The sequence below is a fragment of the Protopterus annectens genome, chromosome 2.part2, assembly GCF_019279795.1.
Source record: "Protopterus annectens isolate FY-2018-M chromosome 2.part2, PAN1.0, whole genome shotgun sequence".
Classification (NCBI taxonomy): domain Eukaryota; kingdom Metazoa; phylum Chordata; order Ceratodontiformes; family Protopteridae; genus Protopterus; species Protopterus annectens.
The window spans coordinates 786917999-786931220 of record NC_056730.1 but is presented as its reverse complement, the minus strand read 5'-3'; positions in this window follow the sequence as shown (position 1 = coordinate 786931220).

Genomic DNA, 13222 nt, shown 5'->3' with positions numbered 1-13222 from the left:
GCTTGCTACTGAGATTTGTCTGCATACATCAACTGGACATAAGCTGATTTAAGTATATTTCCTGCATTTTATTGTGGTTTTATAATTTTGGGCTGATTCCTCAGATCTAGCTCTGTTGAAACTGTCTTGTGTGTGTGTCTGAAACTCTGCACTAGTTGTTAAACTGCTTTGAAATTCCTTTAAGTGTTAATTAGCTTGGGGGTTTCTGATAACATTAAAACCTGTGTTGGTTACATTTCTTGTAATCATTTTAAATAGAGTTGCTTGCTACTGAGATTTGTCTGCATACATCAACTGGACATAAACTGATTTAAGTATATTTCCTGCATTTTATTGTGGTTTTATAATTTTGGACTGATTCCTCAGATCTAGCTCTGTTGAAACTGTCTTGTGTGTGTGTCTGAAGCTCTGCACTAGTTGTTAAACTGCTTTGAAATTCCTTTAAGTGTTAATTAGCTTGGGGTTTCTGATAACATTAAAACCTGTGTTGGTTACATCTCTTGTAATCATTTTAAATAGAGTTGCTTGCTACTGAGATTTGTCTGCATACATCAACTGGACATAAGCTGATTTAAGTATATTTCCTGCATTTTATTGTGGTTTTATAATTTTGGACTGATTCATCAGATCTAGCTCTGTTGAAACTGTCTGTCTTGTGTGTGTGTCTGAAGCTCTGCACTAGTTGTTAAACTGCTTTGAAATTCCTTTAAGTGTTAATTAGCTTGAGGGTTTCTGATAACATTAAAACCTGTGTTGGTTACATCTCTTGTAATCATTTTAAATAGAGTTGCTTGCTACTGAGATTTGTCTGCATACATCAACTGGACATAAGCTGATTTAAGTATATTTCCTGCATTTTATTGTGGTTTTATAATTTTGGACTGATTCCTCAGATCTAGCTCTGTTGAAACTGTCTTGTGTGTGTGTCTGAAGCTCTGCACTAGTTGTTAAACTGCTTTGAAATTTCTTTAAGGGTTAATTAGCTTGGGGGTTTCTGATAACATTAAAACCTGTGTTGGTTACATCTCTTGTAATCATTTTAAATAGAGTTGCTTGCTACTGAGATTTGTCTGCATACATCAACTGGACATAAGCTGATTTAAGTATATTTCCTGCATTTTATTGTGGTTTTATAATTTGGACTGATTCCTCAGATCTAGCTCTGTTGAAACTGTCTTGTGTGTGTGTCTGAAGCTCTGCACTAGTGGTTAAACTGCTTTGAAATTCCTTTAAGTGTAAATTAGCTTGGGGGGTTTCTGATAACATTAAAACCTGTGTTGGTTACATCTCTTGTAATCATTTTAAATAGAGTTGCTTGCTACTGAGATTTGTCTGCATACATCAACTGGACATAAGCTGATTTAAGTATATTTCCTGCATTTTATTGTGGTTTTATAATTTTGGGCTGATTCCTCAGATCTAGCTCTGTTGAAACTGTCTTGTGTGTGTGTCTGAAGCTCGGCACTAGTTGTTAAACTGCTTTGAAATTCCTTTAAGTGTTAATTAGCTTGGGGGTTTCTGATAACATTAAAACCTGTGTTGGTTACATCTCTTGTAATCATTTTAAATAGAGTTGCTTGCTACTGAGATTTGTCTGCATACATCAACTGGACATAAGCTGATTTAAGTATATTTCCTGCATTTTATTGTAGTTTTATAATTTTGGGCTGATTCCTCAGATCTAGCTCTGTTGAAACTGTCTTGTGTGTGTGTCTGAAGCTCGGCACTAGTTGTTAAACTGCTTTGAAATTCCTTTAAGTGTTAATTAGCTTGGGGGGTTTCTGATAACATTAAAACCTGTGTTGGTTACATCTCTTGTAATCATTTTAAATAGAGTTGCTTGCTACTGAGATTTGTCTGCATACATCAACTGGACATAAGCTGATTTAAGTATATTTCCTGCATTTTATTGTGGTTTTATAATTTTGGGCTGATTCCTCAGATCTAGCTCTGTTGAAACTGTCTTGTGTGTGTGTCTGAAGCTCTGCACTAGTTGTTAAACTGCTTTGAAATTCCTTTAAGTGTAAATTAGCTTGGGGGTTTCTGATAACATTAAAACCTGTGTTGGTTACATCTCTTGTAATCATTTTAAATAGAGTTGCTTGCTACTGAGATTTGTCTGCATACATCAACTGGACATAACCTGATTTAGGTATATTTCCTGCATTTTATTGTGGTTTTATAATTTTGGACTGATTCCTCAGATCTAGCTCTGTTGAAACTGTCTTGTGTGTGTGTCTGAAGCTCTGCACTAGTTGTTAAACTGCTTTGAAATTCCTTTAAGTGTTAATTAGCTTGGGGGTTTCTTTTTTTTTCAAAACAAGTTTATTGTTTTAACATATAAGAGAAATATCATAACAATTTTATACAAATAATTAAAAATAGGTATTATTATAATATTCAACAAAACAACTAAAGTATTTACAAAGACATCCACTATAATCAGATCAATTAATTAAACTAAAATACTGTGCTATTGAAATTAGAATTTTTTTAACAAATTTTGTAAATTATCCCATACAATAAAATGTGATGTTTTTCTAGTTGTTCTCATTCTAATTGTGCTTATTTCCATATGACACATTATATTCATAACATTTTTAAATTCATTGAACGAAGGAGGTGTATCTGAAATCAATTTCTAGTTATTATTTTCCTAGCCACTGCTAGGATAGACCATAACAAGGGAAGCTTAATCTTTTAACACATTGAGGTACAGGTGTGTTGAATAATATAAGAGACTTAGAAATAATGAAATTATCTGTAAAAGAGCCTGCAAAATTCATTAATTGACCTCCAGTATTCTTTCAACTTCATACAGTCATAACACATATGAGCCCAGTCAGCATTAATTTCTACATTACATCTCTTACATAGATTATCTTTATTATTAATTTTATTCATCATCAAAGGTGTATAAAAGATCTATGTAAAAATTTCCATGTATAAAGTCTCCAGACAATGGAAGATGTAGTTCTATAAGCAGATTCAATATATATTGTTTATCTTGTTGAGTTGGTGGGTCCCCATTAATAGAGGTGAAATAATTCCAGTATGAATCTACATTGTAAAAGTTTCTTGTCTGATAATTTTATGTATATATGAAAGTTTACCTTTATCAGAAACTTTATGCTGTAAATTTATTATCAAGTAATCAATCAGTTTTGGAATAGATTCTTTAACTGTTATAGACATTAGATCTATTCTATCAATGAGATGTTGTCTAAAGATCTGAACCTCTAACCAGCAAGTTTCTCTTAGATCAAATTCTTGTTTTAAGAAATCTAGATTTTTAACTTTATTATCAGATATCAGCTGATACCAGTACTTTAGATTATTATCTATAGCTAAATGAGCTCCTTCAGAAGTAGATGACATAAGCATACCCTGAGTATAAATTATAGGGAATACAATAAAATTCCATTCCCTATACTTAGGGTGCATGAATATAAAGTTACGATAACTAATAATAATATTTAATGGGTAACAGACCATATGTTTAGGTGTAATAGGTGAAGTACAAAATTCCTTTAGCAACCACAACATGGAGTTATTTATAATCATATTTTTATGTGTTAAGGAGATTTTCATGAAGTGCATACTAATTAGCTCCCAATAATCTTTCCATTTTGCGACATATGACCGATCTATTAATAAAGTAATAACTTTTATAATAGAAGAGATAATATATAAATTAAAGTCTGGAAAAGAAATACCCCTTGAGACCAGCTATTAGTATGTTTCTTTAATGCGATCCTAGGTCTATTAGGTGCCCATAAGAAATTTAACATTAGTGTATTCAGTTTCTTGATAGTTATTTTTGTAGGTGAAAGTATTATTGATTGTATTAAGTATAAAATCTTGGGGAATATTATCATTTTAATAATTGTAAGTCTCTCCTCCATAGTAAAAAACATATTATTCCAGGTATTAAAAAGATTTTGTATATTAAGAAAACAGGTATTATAGTTATTATATATAATAGATTTAATATCTTTAGATAGTATTATACCTAAATAAGTTATCTGACCTGAGTTGGGTACATATTTAGTAAAATCACTAATGAGAGTATTTTTTCGTGTATATATAGGTAGTATTTTAGTTTTTTCTTCATTGAATATTAAACCAGAAATACTTTTAAAATTCATCATTTTATCAAATAAAGACTGCATAGAAGAATTAGATCCTGCTGATGTAATTAGAACATCATGTGCAAAAAGTTGAATTTTTAATGTTGTATTTTCTTCTATTTCAAAACCCTCTATGCCAGTACTGTTTCTAATCAAATTAGCCCAAGGCTCCATTACTAAAGTGAATAATAGTGGAGAAAGTGGACATCCTTGCTTTGTACCTTTAAGAATGGGTATTTTTTGTGAAACATATGTTCCTACCTTAATATAAGCCAGCGTTCCTTTGTATAAATGCTCAATTAAATTTACAAATGCATCAGAGAAATTTGTGCACTTCAGTAAGGTAAACAGATAGTCCCAACTTACTGAATCAAATGCTGAACCTATATCAAGACTAATAAGTGTTAAATCTTTCTTTTCCTATTTGCAAAATCAATTAATGTTAAAGTTCTTCTTATATTATCAAAAGTATTTCTATTTACAATGAAGCCCGTCTGATCTATGTCTATAATGCCGGGGATAATTGTCTTCAATCTATCAGCAAAAATACTCATAAACATTTTATAATCAACATTAAGTAATGAGATGGGTCGATATGAAGAACATCTAGTTGGATCTTAATTAGGTTTTAAAATTGGTGAAATAAATGTATATTGCCAAGATGGGGGGGTTATTAACTCAGTTTGGGCCAGAATAAAAACATTATGTATTAATGAATATGCAGTTTTAGAAAGGATTTTATATATCTCTGGTATAATACCATCATTACCCGGTGCTTTGTTTGATTTAAGCTTATTTATTTGTGTAATAACTTCTGTATATGAAATACTCTTGTCCAATAGTTTAATCTGTTGTTTATTAAGCTTTTTATTCATGTTTGTGGTTATAAACTCCTTTATTTTATCTTTAGGTTCCATGTTAATGTTGTTATGGTTAATCTTGTGAAAGTGATTTCTAAATTCATCCAGTATTTCTGGTATACTAGAAACATTCTTCTCTTTAGAGAAAAGATTTCTTTGATATGGTTTTGTTTATTCAATCTTTTTGTTTTATTTTTAAGTCTATGTAAGTATTTGGGGCTTATTGAATAAGACAAAAACTTGTATTTCTCTAAAGTTATTTTAACTTTATGAGTTAAAATTTCTTTGTATTTCTCATTTAGTTTGTTTATTTCTTCAATAACTTTCTTGTCCATAATATTTTCTTTATTATTATGTTTATAAGAGTCTAGTTTACTTTGAATATCTAACAATTCCTTATCCCAAGATTTCCTTTTGTTAATATACCATCTGATACTTTGTCCATATAGATATGATTTTAAGGCATCCCAAACATATACAATGGAGACTTCAGGAGTATTATTTATGTCTAGAAAATGCTGTACTTCTGAAAGTATATATTCTTTATAGTCTTTTAGCTGAGTTAAGTATGCTGGTATCCTTTTGATCTGAACATTATGAGTATTTTTTATCATGAATTCGAAAACAATTGAGTTATGATCAGATATAGGACATGAAATGATTTTGGAATTAATTAAATCTGTTACCATCTGGTTAGAAATAAAGACCCTATCTATTTTTGAATAAGTTTTGTATCTGTTAGAAAAAAAGGTGTATGGTAATGATTTTGACTCTATCTGATTATTAATATCATTCAAATGATAAGAATTAGCAAAATCATTTAAATGTTTTGCATTAGATGTAATTCTTCTTTTATTTATAGTGGTAGTATCACTTTCATGTAGTATACAATTAAAATCACCAGCTAAAATAATATCCCCTACAGAGAATGATATGATCTTATCAATATGATGTTTCACAGTATTAATACCAATTCCAGGTATCCAATATACATTAATTAAAGTGTAAGTCTTCCCATTAATTTGTATTGTAACCATACAAAACATTCCTTTGTCATCCTGATAAGACTTAATGGTTTTAGGAATGGGCATACTTTTATTCCATAAAATAGCCACTCCTCTTTTTTCTGAGTGTGCTCTGAACTAACCAATACTGTATACTTATTAGTGGCTAGTTTATCAATATCTTTTTCAAGAGATGGGTTTCTTGCAGGAAGACTAGATTGGCCTTGTGTAGATTAATGTATCTTATTAGGCTTGCCCTTTTACACGGATTATTCAATCCATTAATGTTTAAAGAAATTCCTTTTAAAGATGTCATTTGGCATTTTAAAACTCAAGAATCTTATGATCGAAATAACAAATAACAAGATAAATAATGTTACATCTCCTCTTTTAGGTGTACCTTTAAACATAGCTGTATTTATTAAATCTCTTATGGGATTTTGTATAGGATTCAATTTTGTTTGTAGTGACAATGAGTGTACAAAATATATTGTGGATGTCAAAACTATATACATATAACAACGAACAAGTGAAAATAATGTAAGGATTAAACCTTGCATCCGACCTGGAGTTGAAAACTCCAACTTAGAGCAGTATTTACTACTCAAGTTAACCCCTACCCTAAGCAGCAGTACCTCAGCTACCACCTTATCAATTTAATACTAGTTATATTTAACTGAGGTTAACAGTTTTCAATTCAATTATCTATCAAGACAAAACTACACATTTGGTAAAACAGCATCATATAAACTAAAATAAACTTTTTTTTTTTTTTTTTAAACTGTTCATACTATTATATAGATCTATGTAATATATAACACTTGTATTCTAATAGCATTCAAATAATCTTAATGTTAGAAATCAAGAGGAGAGAAAATTATGTTCTAACATTCATTTAAATCAAAACTTTGGCTAATATGATTCAGACATTACATGCATTAAGATGCATCTATTTTCTGTCATGTGAATTCTATCAACAGCTTCCAAAAATCTTGAATTGTTTGTATATGAGCATTTACTTAAACTCATTATTGTCAATAGAGTAAAATATTGTATTCATAAAATTATTATAAATCATATTGCATAGTTATGCAGATTCTCAGAAACACCTGCGTTATTACCTAAAAAAAAAAAAGCCATCACACACATAAACACAGACACACACATACATATACACACACACATATACACACACACACATACCCACACACACACACACACACACACACACACACACACACACACACACATACATATACACATACACATATATACATACATACACACACACACACACACACACACACACACACATATACACATATATCTGATCTCACCGAGCCGTGCCCTTGCAGAGCACCATCCCACTTGCCGTCCCCAGAACAAATCTGTCCGCTTCACACAAAATAATGCACAGCAAACACACACTAGCAACCAGATTTTACAATCATGCTAACCTACTGCTTTAAAATATATCACATGACATTTCTTCCAGAATAGAGTTATAAGATTATTTATGCTTGTCAATCAGATGAATTAAATGAGTTATAGTAAAGTATATGTTTGGGGCACAAGTTTTTAACACAGATTATTATGCTACTGTTAAGTAGATTTTCAAAAACATTTAAATAAATGTTTCATTTTCTATGCCTTCTAAAATAAGATATTTACTTGCTATAAGAAACTACATCATCTAAACTCATCATAACTGACACATTTTATGAATAGAGTATTTTTCCTGAATCTGTGGTGTGTCAGTGTGATAACCTTGTCAATGTTTATACTAACTGCTTTCAGTTTCTCTGTGAAAATTCTGTGAGTGAAGCTTCTGAGGAAACTCATGGACACTGTGCATGAGACAGCCCACATCCCAGATTGTCTCCCTTAACATTTTGGCGGGAAACTTATTAAAACTTGTGGCAAACATTCATTTTGTCAATAGAGTAAAACATTGTATTCATAGAAATCATTACAAATCATATTGGATAGCCATGCAGACTCTCAGAAAAAAAGCCATCACACTCACACTCACACACACACACACACACACACACACACACACACACACACACACACACACATATATATATGATCTCACTGAGTTGTGTCCCTGCAGAGCACCATCCCACTTGCTGTCCCCAGAATAAATCTGTCTGCTTTATACAAAACAATGCACAGCAAACACATATTGGTAACCAGATTTTACAATCATGCTAACCTACTGCTTTAAAATATATCACATGATATTTCTTCCAGAATAGAGTTATAAGATTATTTATGTTTGTCAATCAGATGAATTAAATGAGTTATAGTAAAGTATATGTTTGGAACACAAATTTTTAACACAGATTATTATGCTGCTGTTAAGTAGATTTTCAAAACATTTAAATAAATGTTTCATTTTTTATGCCTTCTAAAATAAGACATTTACTTACTACAAGAAACTACATCATTTAAACTCATTATAACTGACATATTTTATGAACAGAGTATTTTTCCTGAATCTGTGGTGTGTCAGTGTGATAACCTTGTCAATGTTCATACTAACTGCTTTCAGTTTCTCTGTGAGAATTCTGTGATTTGAAGATTCTGAGGTAACTCAAGGACATTGTGCATAAGACAGCCCACATCCCAGATTGTCTCTCTTAACATTTTGGCGGAAACTTATTAAAACTAGTGACAAACATTCATTTAGCAGTGTAAATGCATCTAAACATGACAGAACCTCCACAATGTATTCCACAGATCATCACAGCCTCTATGCAAGTGAAATTAAACTCAAAATTACCAACAAGCAATAAAACTCAGCATTCTTCTCCCAACTCAATTTTCATACAAATCCTATTATTCACTGTGCCCACACAGTCAAAAGCATTTCTATACATTAATAAAGAAAAGAAAAAGAGAGTAGAAAATAAAAGGGAGTGAGGCAGAAATAAAAAAAATGTAAGAGAAAGCTGTAAGAAGTATATACAATGGAATGTTACTTACTGTTTATATTAATAGAGTTAAAAATAAAACATATTATTTACTCTTATTTAGTTCTGATTATTATTAGTTAAAGCATGACAGATTATTTACAAACAAGCATAAGCAGTATAATCAAGAAAGTATAATTAGAAATAGCATTTGAAGAACTTATAAACTTTTACAAGAAATAAATATGTTATTATTCTATTAATGATTAGCTTGGGGGTTTCTGATAACATTAAAACCTGTGTTGGTTACATCTCTTGTAATCATTTTAAATAGAGTTGCTTGCTACTGAGATTTGTCTGCATACATCTACTGGACATAAGCTGATTTAAGTATATTTCCTGCATTTTATTGTGGTTTTATAATTTTGGACTGATTCCTCAGATCAAGCTCTGTTGAAACTGTCTTGTGTGTGTGTCTGAAGCTCTGCACTAGTTGTTAAACTGCTTTGAAATTCCTTTAAGTGTTAATTAGCTTGGGGGGTACTGATAACATTAAAACCTGTGTTGGTTACATCTCTTGTAATCATTTTAAATAGAGTTGCTTGCTACTGAGATTTGTCTGCATACATCAACTGGACATAAGCTGATTTAAGTATATTTCCTGCATTTTATTGTGGTTTTATAATTTTGGGCTGATTCCTCAGATCTAGCTCTGTTGAAACTGTCTTGTGTGTGTGTCTGAAACTCTGCACTAGTTGTTAAACTGCTTTGAAATTGCTTTAAGTGTTAATTAGCTTGGGGTTTCTGATAACATTAAAACCTGTGTTGGTTACATTTCTTGTAATCATTTTAAATAGAGTTGCTTGCTACTGAGATTTGTCTGCATACATCAACTGGACATAAACTGATTTAAGTATATTTCCTGCATTTTATTGTGGTTTTATAATTTTGGACTGATTCCTCAGATCTAGCTCTGTTGAAACTGTCTTGTGTGTGTGTCTGAAGCTCTGCACTAGTTGTTAAACTGCTTTGAAATTCCTTTAAGTGTTAATTAGCTTGGGGGTTTCTGATAACATTAAAACCTGTGTTGGTTACATCTCTTGTAATCATTTTAAATAGAGTTGCTTGCTACTGAGATTTGTCTGCATACATCAACTGGACATAAGCTGATTTAAGTATATTTCCTGCATTTTATTGTGGTTTTATAATTTGGGGCTGATTCCTCAGATCTAGCTCTGTTGAAACTGTCTTGTGTGTGTGTCTGAAGCTCTGCACTAGTTGTTAAACTGCTTTGAAATTCCTTTAAGTGTTAATTAGCTTGGGGGTTTCTGATAACATTGAAACCTGTGTTGGTTACATTTCTTGTAATCATTTTAAATAGAGTTGCTTGCTACTGAGATTTGTCTGCATACATCAACTGGACATAAACTGATTTAAGTATATTTCCTGCATTTTATTGTGGTTTTATAATTTTGGACTGATTCCTCAGATCTAGCTCTGTTGAAACTGTCTTGTGTGTGTGTCTGAAGCTCTGCACTAGTTGTTAAACTGTTTTGAAATTCCTTTAAGTGTTAATTAGCTTGGGGGGTTTCTGATAACATTAAAACCTGTGTTGGTTACATCTCTTGTAATCATTTTAAATAGAGTTGCTTGCTACTGAGATTTGTCTGCATACATCAACTGGACATAAGCTGATTTAAGTATATTTCCTGCATTTTATTGTGGTTTTATAATTTTGGACTGATTCCTCAGATCAAGCTCTGTTGAAACTGTCTTCCCCACCCCCCCCCCTGTTCTTGGTTGTAGTTTAAATTTGGTGGCTTTTGCAGTGCCTGCCCCACTGTAGATTTGATCTAGGACACTCCCCCAGTCCCATCTCTTTACCGCATTCTATCTAATAAACCCTTTCTGCACTTGCTTTTAGTCCTTTTTAATTTAATTACATTTTTTTCATACTGTGTGTGGACTAATATTGCTACATACTCAAGTGTGCCAGCTTGCACTGCATGTGAATTGTTTTTATAGCATTTACTGTCTGTTTTTTTCCTTGTCTCTGTAAAAAAAAAAAAAATCTCTTGTTTTCCTGCCTTACTGAACTAGAGTAGTCCAGTTTCAGAGTTGCTGATCCCTGGGCTTTGTTTTTAGTTCCTGTTACTGATCCATTGCCTTATTAGGAAGTAGGGAAGTTGCTTTGCTTACCAGTGGGAGTGGGAAGCACTGAGCAGCCTTTTTGTCCGATTTGGTGAAGTTTCAGCCAGAAACTAGTAGTCCATTGGTCGTTTTGGGCCAATTCCTAGCTCCTTTCAGCCCCTGCTATAAAACACACTAAACGCGTGTTTTCCAGCTTGTACCAACTCAGCACAGATCCTTGTGGTGGCCTGCAGAGTGATCCAAGCAGCAGAGAGCTAAAAGAGTGACTTTCTACCAGATATAAGTATTTTTTGTGGCTTTCCCACTGTTATTAAGCTAGCGACTGCATTTCGCCTGTTTTACTGCTACTTTAATTGATTTCTTCATTTTACACTGTTTATTGCACTTTAAGTTACTAATTGTTGCAAATTGTTTCTGTAGGCTACACACTAAAGTGCGCTAGCCGATTTACAGCATTTATAGCATTTACTGTCTGTTTTTTCCTTGTCTCTGTAAAAACAAAAAATCTCTTGTTTTCCGCCTTACTGAACTAGAGTAGTCCAGTTTCAGAGTTGCTGATCCCTGGGCTTTGTTTTAGTTCCTGTTACTGATCCATTGCCTTATTAGGAAGGAGGAAGGTTCTTTGCTTACCAGTGGGAGTGGGAAGCACTGAGCAGCCTTTTGTCCGAATTGGTGAAGTTTCAGCCAGAAACTAGTAGTCCATTGGTCGTTTTGGGCCAATTCTAGCTCCTTTCAGCCCCTGCTATAAAACACGCTAAGCGTCGTTTTCCAGCTTGTACCAACTCAGCACAGATCCTCGTGGTGGCCTGCAGAGTGATCCAAGCAGCAGAGAGCTAAAAGAGTGAATTTCTACCAGATATAAGTATTTTTGTGGCTTTCCCACTGTTATTAAGCTAGCAACTGCATTTCACCTGTTTTACTGCTACTTTAAGTGATTTCTGCATTTTACACTGTTTATTGCACTTTAAGTTACTAATTGTTGCAAATTGTTTCTGTAGGCTACACACTAAAGTGCGCTAGCCGATTTGCAGCATTTATAGCATTTACTGTCTGTTTTTTTCCTTGTCTCTGTAAAAAAAACAAAAAAATCTCTTGTTTTCCCGCCTTACTGAACTAGAGTAGTCCAGTTTCAGAGTTGCTGATCCCTGGGCTTTGTTTTTAGTTCCTGTTACTGATCCATTGCCTTATTAGGAAGGAGGGAAGTTTCTTTGCTTACCAGTGGGAGTGGGAAGCACTGAGCAGCCTTTTGTCCGATTTGGTGAAGTTTCAGCCAGAAACTAGTAGTCCATTGGTCGTTTTGGGCCAATTCCTAGCTCCTTTCAGCCCCTGCTATAAAACACGCTAAACGCGTTTTCCAGCTTGTACCAACTCAGCACAGATCCTCGTGGTGGCCTGCAGAGTGAACCAAGCAGCAGAGAGCTAAAAGAGTGACCTTCTACCAGATATAAGTATTTTTTGTGGCTTTCCCACTGTTATTAAGCTAGCGACTGCATTTCGCCTGTTTTACTGCTACTTTAAGTGATTTCTGCATTTTACACTGTTTATTGCACTTTAAGTTACTAATTGTTGCAAATTGTTTCTGTAGGCTACACACTAAAGTGCGCTAGCCGATTTACAGCATTTATAGCATTTACTGTCTGTTTTTTTCCTTGTCTCTGTAAAAAAACAAAACAATCTCTTGTTTTCCCGCCTTACTGAACTAGAGTAGTCCAGTTTCAGAGTTGCTGATCCCTGGGTTTTGTTTTTAGTTCCTGTTACTGATCCATTGCCTTATTAGGAAGGAGCGAAGTTTCTTTGCTTACCAGTGGGAGTGGGAAGCACTGAGCAGCCTTTTTGTCTGATTTGGTGAAGTTTCAGCCAGAAAGTAGTAGTCCATTGGTCGTTCTGGGCCAATTCCTAGCTCCTTTCAGCCCCCTGCTATAAAACACGCTAAATGCGCGTTTTCCAGCTTGTACCAACTCAGCACAGATCCTCGTGGTGGCCTGCAGAGTGATCCAAGCAGCAGAGAGCTAAAAGAGTGACTTTCTACCAGATATAAGTATTTTTGTGGCTTTCCCACTGTTATTAAGCTAGCGACTGCATTTCGCCTGTTTTACTGCTACTTTAAGTGATTTCTGCATTTTACACTGTTTATTGCACTTTAAGTTACTAATTGTTGC